Genomic DNA, 12435 nt, shown 5'->3' on the forward strand with positions numbered 1-12435 from the left:
CGCCACTGAAGCTTGGCTGTCGGGGGTGTGAGCTCGCAGACGGTTCATGCAGCTACCGCCGGTGCGCAGCCAGCTGATCGGGCTTCCGCATGATTAAGCCACGTGCTGATCAGCTGGCCTGCAATCTCCCCGCTCGCACCCACCCAATCTCTTCCACCCTCCTGGGAAAGATGCGGGGGCTTCGGGTGCACATCGCAAGCTGCTAGGAGTTTGGGAGGACACTCTGCCGGAGGATGGATCACTGCAGCTGGGGTAGCCAGGACGTAACAACTGCTGCAGAGACACCGCTCTCTGCCCATGCCACCTCATGTTTCACCGCCGCTGCTGCCTGGGACGACACTTGCATCAGCTGCTGCTCCAACGCCACTCTCAGCTGATCGGAGGTTGCAGCCGGAGACCAGGCCGCCACTGTACTCGGGCCGCCGCTCTCAGCTGCTCCAAAGACCATGCCGTTACCCTGCGGATCAGCTGAGCCGCTCCGACTCCCCGGACTCTGACGCATCAGCACAGGACCAGCATCTGCCCCATCCATAGGCACGGTAGGCAGCTGATCCCCGCACTGCACTGGTCCCAGTCTTCCCAGCATGGTCTCCGGGAACCATGCCCTCCACCAGAGTCTTACCCCCAGCACTACCACCTCCAGCACCTCCACAGGTACAACAGGGCCAGACGTTCTGTGCTGCACCACCGTGCTGGGTCTCCTGTGCCCATTGTTGGACTCTTAAGCCACCATACTGGGGCTGCTGACTAGGCCTCAGTCAGCATGGACCCATGCTCTCCTCTACCGCTGCCAGAGCCTCTCCACCGCAGGTACAATAGGGCTATCAGAAGTCCCGAGCCCCACCACCACTGTGCCTGCAGCCCCATTGTTGCACATCAGGCTTGCAAACTGTCCAACTGCACCGACGGCCACTGGGACGTTTAACCAGTCCACTAGCCAGCTACGGCAATGCCCAGGGACACTCTCTCTCCTTTCTCTTCTCTCTCTCTGCTCTACTTTTTTTCCCTACTACTTCTCTCTCCTTTCTCTTCTCTCTCCTCTCTCTCTGCTCTGTCCTCACTTTCTCTCTCACCTTATCTTCCTTCCTTTTCTCTTGCATCTTCTCTAGTATCTCTCCCTCTTCCCCAGGGTTGGACTGGGGGGGCATCTGATTCAAGTATCGCTGCAGAAGCGTTTGAGTGCCTTACACGGCAGCGGATTACCCTCTCCAGTCCTTCCCCTGGGTCCGCCTGTAAACTTCTACTCTCTATATCTCTCTACGCTTCTTTTCCAGGTATTCTGGGGGGCATCCAAATAGCTGCAGAGCTGTTGAGCGCTGCAGAGAAGGTAGCACTCCACTCACATAGCACTGGATGTCTCCTCGGGACCTTCCACTATGTAACTATGTAACTAAGTATTATGTCCCATGCACTGTGTACTCACTACAAAATGTAATGTACATTACTGCTTGCGTTTTTGCTGTACCATCACTGACCCTGTATGTGCCAAAAATAATTCCGGGTACAACCCCCGTTGTACTTGGCGAAATAAAATGATTCTGATTCTGATTCTGATTCTGATCACACTAGCCTCTAGCGGCAGCGGCTGTGGATCCTTCTGATCTGTATTATTTGAGGGTAAGCTGGAGCAGCGGTTGCTACTGGCTAACTCATCTTGCTGTACTTGGATCGCACTTGCTCTGGCGGAAAGAGCAGTGGATCCTGCTACTCTGTTTCTGTACTTGGATCACACTTGCTCTGGCGGAGAGAGCAGTGGATCCTGCTAAGCTCTGTTGCTGTGCTTGGATCGCACTCGCTCTGGCGGAAAGAGCAGTGGATCCTGCTAAGCTCTGTTGCTGTGCTTGGATCGCACTTGCTCTGGCGGAGAGAACAGTGGATCCTGCTAAGCTCTGTTGCTGTACTTGGTTCACACTTGCTCTGGCCGAAAGAGCAGTGGATCCTGCTAACTCTGTTTCCCTAGTTGGTTCACACTTGCTCTGGCGGTGAGAGCAGTGGATCTGTCCTGTCCCTAAACCTGGATCGCACTCGCTCTGGCGGAAGAGCAGTGGATCTTATCTGACCTATACCTGTTTCCTGTTGGTCCGTCTGTCTTGTCTGATACGAACGCTTGCGGTAAGGCTCGGTGAGGTAACCGTAAGCAAGCGTTCACGTTCTCTATTTCGAGTTTGTGTGTCAGTGGTTAGTTAGGGTGGTGTGCTTGTCTCTGTTGCTCTTAACGTGCGGAGACCGCGCTGTAAACGCGTTCGCTGTTGCGAATGAGTGCGGTGTTCGCGTTTAGTTAGTGTTTCTTATTTTCCTTATATTTTTCATTGTATGATTTGCTGTGCCTTTGTTCTGCTCTCTGGGTTTCCTCTGTTGTGTGTTCACCGTCGCAGGTTGGCAACAAGATTGGTGGACATACATACATCCCTTTTCTGTGCTTATTCAGTCTTGTGTCGCTATAAGCAATTGCCATCTCTTGCGATTGCTCTCTCACCTGATCTTCACGGTTTTGTGTTCATCGTCGCAGGTTGGCGACTAGATTGGTGAACACACATTCACCCTGTCGCTGTGCTCTCTCTCTTTAAGGGCTATCTTGCCCTGCTCAGTTGCTAGTCAGACAATTCCCATCTGGCATCTGTGGCAGTACAGAGGCCTTGCTCCTCTGCACTCCACAAGCTCCACCTGCCGGTGGGAATTTCCCTCTACAGGTGCGTTGCACCTTTTGCTGGGTTCTCTCAAATTATACGCTTGTGGAGGATTTCCGCAGTGTCAGCGCATGTCCTGTGCGCTGACCACGGAGAGAATTCTACAACCGTTACAAATAATTGTTGATTTTAATAATTTTCTGTATATATTAATTATTCATATTGCGTATTTAATAAACAATGTCCAAACGTCCTTTGTTTATTCAGCTACCCTATTATTCAGCTATACACAGAAACTGAACCCAGACTTCTGAGGAGAGGCTACTTTAGTTGCTAGCTAGACAGAATAGATTGTGTTTAACCGTTTTATTTGCAGGTCTAGAAACAGCTAGTCAGTGGGTGCTTCTGGCCCAGGAAAGCAGAAGTGGTGGCAGTTATACCCTGACATAGTGTGTAATTTGTAATTACCGTACCTCACAGGCTCCCTTCTGGTCGGGCTGCTGCCCGAATTCTGTCGGTTTCTGCCCACTGATCGCGACCACAGCTTGCATGGTCTGTGTGCTGAAACCGATTGGAAGGCAATTTGCGGTCTGGCCACTAGGAGCTCTGTGACACATATGGCGGCCTTTATATTCTTCTCACTTCAGCTCCCCTTTAATTTTTGCCAGTCAATAAGGAGGTGTGGCTTCAGTGGGAACAGCTCCTCCTTCTTTCTTGTCACTTCCCTGTAGGGGGGCTGGTATCCAATCAAGAAAAGGGGGGGGGGGGTGGAGCACCTGTGAGTCTTTAGAAAGGAGCTCAGCAACGAGCAGCCGCTGCACCAGGTACACCAATTTTGTTTCAATTGTAAAAGCTAAAAAGACTTACTAAACATTATAAACATAAAGAACATAAAATATCACAAATAAGTTAATGCTAATAGTTCCTGCACTCGAGCAGATGGAGGATCAGCCTGAAAAGCAGCATTTCTGGTGGAGGGATCAGACGTGGCAGCTCCACATATCCTGCCTGACACGTTCACCCACAATACTCCTCCTGCGGCCGTCTCTCCTCAGTGTCCCCGCATGGTGGGTGAAATCTGCCACCCCCCCCCCCCCCCCCCCCCGAGGCCATTAGGCAGGTTTTAGAGAGAAGATTCTGGTGTGACGGACAGGAAATGCAGCTTTAATGACACCTCTTCAGCCACAGCGTATACTTTCTCGCAAATCACAGAAAATGGCTGCATTTTATTCCTACTCTCTGCACTTTATTGCTGGGAAAATTGGACATTTTTATCTGAAATATACAGCATGGTACGGCTCCGCGTCATCCTAAAGCAGAACGCCGGAGAAAGATGTGTTCCCCGCAGTACCCAGAGGCTGGGCTCATCTCTGGAGGAGAGCCCATGGCATGGCCCCGCATCTGTGCCAGGCCGGCAAACCTTAAAGAAGAACACCGGAGACATACGTTTCCCCCGCAGTACTCACAGGCCGCAGTCATCTCTGGAGGAGAGCCCATGGCATGGCCTTGCGTCTGTGCTGAGTGCAGCAAATCATAAAGCAGAACACCGGAGACAGACGTGTCCCCCGCAGTACTCACAGGCGGAGCTCATCTCTGGAGGAGAGCCCATGGCATGGCCTTGCGTCTGTGCTGAGCTGGCAAATCCTCAAGCAGAACACCGGAGACAGATGTGTCCCCCGCAGTACTCACAGGCGGAGCTCATCTCTGGAGGAGAGCCCATGGCATGGCCCCGCATCTGTGCTGAGTGTGGCAAATCATAAAGCAGAACTCCGGAGACAGACGTGTCCCCCGCAGTACTAACAGGCTGCGCCCATCTCTGGAGGAGAGACCATGGTGTGGCCCCGCGTCTGTGCTGAGCACAGCAAATCATAAAGCAGAACACTGGAGACAGACGTGTCCCCCGCAGTACTCACAGGCTGTGCTCATCTCTGGAGGAGAGACCATGGCGTGGCCCCGCGTCTGTGCTGAGCACAGCAAATCATAAAGCAGAACACCGGAGACAGACGTGTCCCCCGCAGTACTCACAGGCGGAGCTCATCTCTGGAGGAGAGCCCATGGCGTGGCCCTGCGTCTGTGCTGAGCTGGCAAATCATAAAGCAGGACACCGGAGACAGACGTGTTCCCTGCAGTACTCACAGGCTGAGCTCATCTCTGGAAGAGAACCCATGGCGTGGCCCCGCGTCTGTGCTGAGCACAGTAAATCATAAAGCAGAACACCGGAGACAGATGTGACCCCCGCAGTACTCACAGGCTGCACCCATCTCTGGAGGAGAGCCCAAGGCGTGGCCCTGCGTCTGTGCTGAATGCGGCAAATCATAAAGCAGAACACCGGAGACAGACGTGTCCCCCGCAGTACTCACAGGCTGAGCTCATCTCTGGAGGAGAGCCCATGGCGTGGCCCCGCGTCTGTACCGAGCACAGCAAATCATAAAGCAGAACACCGGAGACAGACGTGTCCCCCGCAGTACTCACAGGCTGCGCCCATCTCTGGAGGAGAGCCCATGGTGTGGCCCTGCGTCTGTGCTGAGCTGGCAAATCATAAAGCAGGACACCGGAGACAGACGTGTACCCCGCAGCACTCACAGGCTGCGCCCGTCTCTGGAGGAGAGCCCATGGTGTGGCCCCGCGTCTGTGCTGAGCACGGCAATCATAAAGCAGGACACCGGAGACAGACGTGTACCCCGCAGCACTCACAGACTGCGCCCGTCTCTGGAGGAGAGCCCATGGTGTGGCCCCGCGTCTGTGCTGGGTCCAGCAAATCATAAAGCAGAGCACAGGAGACAGACGTGTCCCCCTCAGCACTCACAGGCTGAGCTCATCTCTGGAGGAGAGTCCGTGGCGTGGCCCTGCGTCTGTGCTGAGTGCAGCAAATCATAAAGCAGAACACTGGAGACAGACGTGTCCCCCGCAGTACTCACAGGCTGAGCTCATCTCTGGAGGAGAGTCCATGGCGTGGCCCTGCGTCTGTGCTGACTGCAGCAAATCATAAAGCAGAACGCTGGAGACAGACGTGTCCCCTGCAGTACTCACAGGCTGTGCCCATCTCTGGAGGAGAGCCCATGGCATGGCCCTGCGTCTGTGGTGAGTGCAGCAAATCATAAAGCAGAACGCCGGAGACAGACGTGTCCCCCGCAGCACTCACAGGCTGAGCTCATCTCTGGAGGAGAGTCCATAGCGTGGCCCCGCGTCTGTGCTGAGCACGGCAAATCTTATAGCAGAACACTGGAGACAGACGTGTCCCCCGCAGCACTCACAGGCTGAGCTCATCTTTGGAGGAGAGCCCATGGCGTGGCCCCGCGTCTGTGCTGAGCACGGCAAATCTTATAGCAGAACACCAGAGACAAACGTGTCCCCCGCAGCACTCACAGGCTGAGCTCATCTCTGGAGGAGAGCTCATGGTGTGGCCCCGCATCTGTGCTGAGCACAGCAAATCATAAAGCAGGACACCGGAGACAGACGTGTCCCCTGCAGCACTCACAGGCTGAGCTCATCTCTGGAGGAGAGCCCATGGTGTGGCCCTGCGTCTGTGCTGAGCTGGCAAATCATAAAGCAGGACACCGGAGACAGACGTGTCCCCCGCAGTACTCACAGGCTGAGCTCATCTCTGAAGGAGAGCCCATGGCGTGGCCCCGCGTCTGTGCTGAGCATGGCAAATCTTATAGCAGAACACTGGAGACAGACGTGTCTCACGCAGTACTCACAGGCTGTTCTCATCTCTGGAGGAGAGACCATGGCGTGGCCCTGCGTCTGTGGTGAGTGCAGCAAATCATAAAGCAGAACTCCGGAGACAGACGTGTCCCCCGCAGTACTCACAGGCTGAGCTCATCTCTGGAGGAGAGCCCATGGCGTGGCCCCATGTCTGTGCTGAGCATGGCAAATCTTATAGCAGAACACCACTCACAGGCTGAGCTCATCTCTGGAGGAGAGCCCATGGCGTGGCCCCACGTCTGTGCTGGGTGCAGCAAATCATAAGGCAGAACACTGGAGACAGACGTGTACCCCGCAGCACTCACAGGCTGAACTCATCTCTGGAGGAGAGCCCATGGCGTGGCTCCGCGTCTGTGCTGGGTGCAGCAAATCATAAAGCAGAACAACGGAGACAGACGTGTTCCCCCGCAGTACTCACAGGCGCAGCTCATCAAGTGCAAGCGCAAAGGGCCAAGTGCCAAGTGCAAGCGCAAAGGGCCAAGTGCAAGCGCAAAGGGCCAAGTGCCAAGTGCAAAGGGCCAAGTGCCAAGCGCCAAGTGCCACGTGCAAGCACCAAGGGCAAGCGCAAAGGGCCAAGTGCAAGCGCCAAGTGCCAAGTGCAAGCGCCAAGGGCCAAGTGCAAGCGCAAAGGGCCAAGTGCAAAGGGCCAAGTGCAAGCGCAAAGGGTCAAGTGCCAAGTGCAAGCGCAAAGGACCAAGTGCCAAGTGCAAAGGGCCAAGTGCCAAGTGCAAGCGCAAAGAGCCAAATGCAAGCGCAAAGGGCCTAGTGCAAAGGGCCAAGTGCCAAGCACCAAGTGCCACGTGCAAGCGCCAAGGGCAAGCGCAAAGAGCCAAGTGCAAGCGCAAAGGGCCAAGTGCCAAGTGCAAGCGCAAAGGGCCAAGTGCCAAGCGCCAAGTGCAAGCGCCAAGGGCCAAGTGCAAGCGCAAAGGGCCAAGTGCAAGCGCAAAGGGCCAAGTGCCAAGCGCAAAGGGCCAAGTGACAAGTGCAAGCGCAAAGGGCCAAGTGCCAAGTGCAAGCGCAAAGGGCCAAGCGCAAAGGGCCAAGTGCAAGCGCAAAAGGCCAAGTGCAAGCGCAAAGGGCCAAGTGCAAGCGCCAAGTGCAAAGGGCCAAGTGCAAAGGGCAAAGGGCCATGCAAAGTGCAAAGGGCCAAGTGCAAAGTGCCATGCAAAGTGCCAAGTGCCAAGTGCACTTTGCATTTAACACTTTGCACTTGGAACTTGGCATTTGACACTTTGCACTTAACACTTTGCACTTTGCATTTAACACTTTGCACTTTGCACTTTGCACTTTGCATTTGACACTTGGCCCTTTGCACTTGGCCCTTTCTTTTGATATTACTAAATTTACACTACCGCTAGGTTTGCTACAGTAACTGTCATTTACTGCATTTAAATGTATACTTTTTTCCTTTGAAACTTTAAAATCGATTTTCTCAAAAACTATAAGGTCTTTTTGCAAATTTTTTTCCTCTTGTACCCACATATCTCCTCGATATACCCTGCAAATTTGGTGATTCTAGTTTGTAAGGGGGTTTAGATATTAAACGCGAAAAAAACGGACTTTAGGCGAAAATTAATGCGAAAATATTCGGCGAATTTTCGCCTTTCGAAAGGAAAATAGTACTTATTTTCGCGAAAATTCAGCGAAAAGAATATTTGCATTTTCGCTCATCACTGTTATAAGATAATTTGTTGGTTTTTATTTTTCATTTGTGTGGAACTTCAAGTCCAAAATCATTATATGGAATGGTTTTGGCCCCACTGTATTTTGTTGTTTACACGTAGACATTTACATTTGGGTCTGTAATTTTGTGTTTGCCCAAAGAGGTTTTTCTCTCTTTTATTTTTCAGGTCACAGGAAAGAGGGAAGTAAATATTAAGTAGAAAAATATAGTAAAAATATTGTGCCTCTATAACACAAAATTACTGACATTATGGGGACTAAATTAAGTAAATCACAAATAGTCAGAGATCCAGGTCCACCTGAGATAAATGAGTCTTGTAAAGATTATGTGGCAAGGGTTTGTGGGACAATGTATTATTTAATTAATACATGGATAAATAATATGGCGGGATGGACAGAAAATATGAGAAGTGTGAGTCCCTTTCCTAGAGTAGGAGGAAACAGTAGTTTCCATATGGACATGGTTAAGGGTCTCTGTTTAGGAGATACCGACGCATGGCCATATTTTGGACCAGATCCACATTGGGATATGGTTTATATGAAAAGTGGTGGAGAAAATTGGCTTCTTTGGGCTCCTTTTTGGTATGATAGGCGGGATAATAAGCAGGGAAAGTCAAAAGTTTCAGATGATCATTTTATGAAACATAAATTAGAAGGAGAAGTGTTTAGACCTCTTCCTAGTTTCTCAGGACGCTTACCAAGTGCCCCGTTACCTCCTCCACCACCTCCACCTCCAACACCCTTAGTACCACCCAAATATACATATACAACAACTACGTTATATCCAAGTTTAAATCCCTCTGAGACAAATATGGATCTTCTGATCTCAGCTACCCGTACACGACAACCACCTAATATCACACATAGTCTTAAGTTTCAGTCCAATCCTCCTGTGTATGATACTCCCGTAAGGAATCAGTCACAGGATGAAAGGGAAAATGTTACTAATGACGGTAAGGATTTTGATTTTAGGGGACTAAGTAAAATTAAAATAGATTATAATGTTTGGAAAAATTTACCTGAAGAACAAAGGGTTGCACGTTCAGAAAGGGGGTGTACACCTAAATCTAGAACAGCAAGTAGGAGAATGCCAGATCCTCACAGAAGACCCTATCCTATTAGAACACATAGTCAACCTGACATACGTGCAAATCTTGCTCTTTACGCAGACCCTGAACTACAGTCAGAAGAAGTAGAGGATATAGAAGATGTAGAAAAACAAATGCCTTTTTTACTGTGGGAAACTTAGTAGTAAAAAAACCCCTAGAAGTTGAAGATATTAATAAGATTGTTAAACATTGTCCAAAACCCACAGTGACACCTCTCGGTTGTCTTCAATATCTTAAAAGACCATCAAAAGTAAGATGTTTTACCCAGGAGGATATTAGGTTAATATTGGATGGTATCATTGGAATTGGCACAAATTGGGATTGGAAAAATGTTACAAGTATTAGTATATTAGTAGAACCAGATACTGGAACAGACCAGTATCCTCTTTCCAATGATGCTGGCCTTAACCTCCCTAGCGTTCTGGACGAGCTAGGCTCGTCCAGAGACGCCGGAGGTGACCGCTCAGGCCCCACTGGGCCGATTTGAATATTTTTTTTTTTAATACACGCAGCAAGCACTTTGCTGCGTGCCTTACTTGATCGCTGCCGCCCGCCGCCGCGATAGGGCGCCCCCCCCCAGCCGAGTCCCCGTGCGCTGCCTGGCCAATCAGTGGCAGGCAGCGCTGAGGGGTGGATCGGGTCTCCCTGTGACGTCATGACGTCGCCGACGTCGATGACGTCACGACGTGCATCGCCATGGCGACAGGGGAAGCCCTCCTGGAAATCCCGTTCAGAACGGGATTTCCGGACGGGCCATTGCGCCGGCGGCGATCGGAGGGGAGGGAGGGACGCCGCACAGAGGGGGCAATCATGTAGCTAGCGCTAGGCCAGCTACATGAAAACTTAAAAAAAAAATGTACAAAAAACGAATCAGAACGCCAGGCAGGTTAAAGAGATGTGGGCGGAGGTGGAGAAAGAATTACTTAGAGTTTTTACTATTAGGTCTTCTTTGTCCACAGCTATGAACTGTAGACAAAAGTCAGGTGAATCAATAGTTGATTTTTGGAAAAGGTTTTTAGATGTCTGGGAACATGATGCAGGCATGTCAGGAATCAATGAGAGAGACCAAACTCTTCTGATTCAGTCCTACATCTTTAATTTAGATCAAGCTGTCCAACTTACAGTAAAACAGCAGATTTCAGACTGGCCTAGTTTATCTAAAGATGAGTTCCAAAGGAAGTTGATGGAGAAAGACGCCGCTGGATGTTTAGAAATTCCAAAATCTAAGAAAGTCAAAGAGGTGCATTTGCAGGTTGGGGAAGAGATGTTTCAGGGCCAGGGAGGTAGAAGGAAAGGTCAGTTTAAAGGTTATGGAAAAGTTAGGAATAATCAGGGGAATAATCAGGGTTGAAACAGAGGTAGATATAATTACCCTAATCAAAAGTGGGAAGGATGTTTTAATTGTGGGAGTTTAGATCACTGGAGAAGGGAATGTCCACACCCTCCTAATTATAGGAATAACCAAAGACACCAGAACCAGTCTACCCCACTATTCCAACAACCTCAACACATGAATTATCCACAGGAAAATTCATATAATCAGCCACAAGCTCACCAAATTCAAGGTCAGCCACAACAGGGTCAGGTACAAACACCCAAATTTCACATTCCCTGGGGAACACAACAACAATGAAGAGGCCCGGAGGAATATCTCCCAGCGTATACAATGATCTCGTCCTCTTATAAAGATTCACCAATGATTGTTTTATTGGTTGAAGGAAACCGTATTCCTTTCCTTGTTGACTCAGGTGCTACTTGTAGTACATTGTGTGAAGATTTTTATAAGGGGCCGAGAGAAACTACTACGCCCTCCATGGGTATCAATGGGATACTTACCAAATCTTACAAAACTCCTTTTTTGACAGTGGAACACCCACACACTCAGAACACTTTGTTTTTTCACCAGTTCAGACTCATACCAAATTGTCCTGTTAGTTTGTTAGGTCGAGATCTTTTTGGGCCATTACAATTACAAATGGGGACAGATCCAAGAGGAAAGTTCCATGTTACGTCCTCTATCATTCCAATCCAGACTCCCAATTTAATTTATTACATGGTTATGGAAGTACCTCCCCCAGAATTGGAGGATGTACTGTAACGGTTGGGTGTCGCTACTCAGATGTCTGATTATTGGGTGATCTGCAGAATCACCAATAATGCAGATGCTATTCCTGGTTATGAGTGATCTGCAGAATCACCAATAATACCAGTATAGCTACACAAGAGTGGAGTGTACAGTGTTTGGTGCAACCGTAACTTTAATAGTTTGACGAGACCTCACCAGAGGGGCTGGTGAGGTACTATTGGTACACTGACCGTGTAATAGGGTTCAAGCTCCAGCAAGGTGGAGATACAAATATTAAAGAGACTGAATCTCCCGAGGAGCGGGTGATTCAGACCGTACTGCAGCCTAGAGGCAGGAGGTACGAACAGTACTGCACTAATGACCGCCTGAGAAGCAGGCGACTCAGACTGTACTGCACTAAATAATAACTTCACCAAAGGAGCTGGTGAAGCTAGCACCTCACCAGTGGCGAGGGCCCACTGGTGAGTAGAGTGGTCAGACAGGCAAGGTTCGGCAACAGTGAGGTAAGTATCGGTACAAAATCGTGAGGCAGGAGAGTAATCAGTAATCAGGCAGAGGTTCGGCAACAGAGAGGTAAATATCGGTACAGAATCGTGAGGCAGGAGAGGAGTCGGTAATCAGGCAGAGGTTCAGCAACTTAAGGCAGAAAGGCAGAAGTACAGAAACAGAAAGCGAGATCAGAGTCAGGGTTTAGCCAAGTGTCATACACAGGAAATAGTACAATATAAACAATATCCTAGTCTAGGTGTGAAGTCCTTGGTTTCAACACCTGGGATCTAGTCTAAGGTCTGAGCGCTAACACACGAGGCATTCACGACAACAGACAACCTCTGAGTGAAGCCCAGAGGCTTAAGAAGCAGAGGAGACCGCACCGGCACGCCCCTCAGAATCAGCCAATCCTGGGCGCCGTGGGACTCCTCTGACGTCAGCTGACCAGCAGGTCAGCTGACGGCCTTCCTCCCCGCATAAAGGTCCCGTCTGTGCGCGCGCCCGCGCGAGACGGTGACCTCTTGGGTAAAAGAACATCCTGTCCTCGGCGTGCTAGACGCCGGGAGGACGGATGGCGGCATGGAGGCAGCTGCGGCGGTGCTGTTCGCCGCAGCTGCCTCGTCTGTTACATGTACCTCCTGACATCTGGTCCTCTGATGAGGCGGATGTGGGTCTTGTTTCATGTACACCCTACAAGGCTATACTTAAACCAGATTGTACACCAGTTTACATC

This window comes from Hyperolius riggenbachi, chromosome 8 (genome assembly GCF_040937935.1).
Source record: "Hyperolius riggenbachi isolate aHypRig1 chromosome 8, aHypRig1.pri, whole genome shotgun sequence".
NCBI lineage: Eukaryota > Metazoa > Chordata > Amphibia > Anura > Hyperoliidae > Hyperolius > Hyperolius riggenbachi.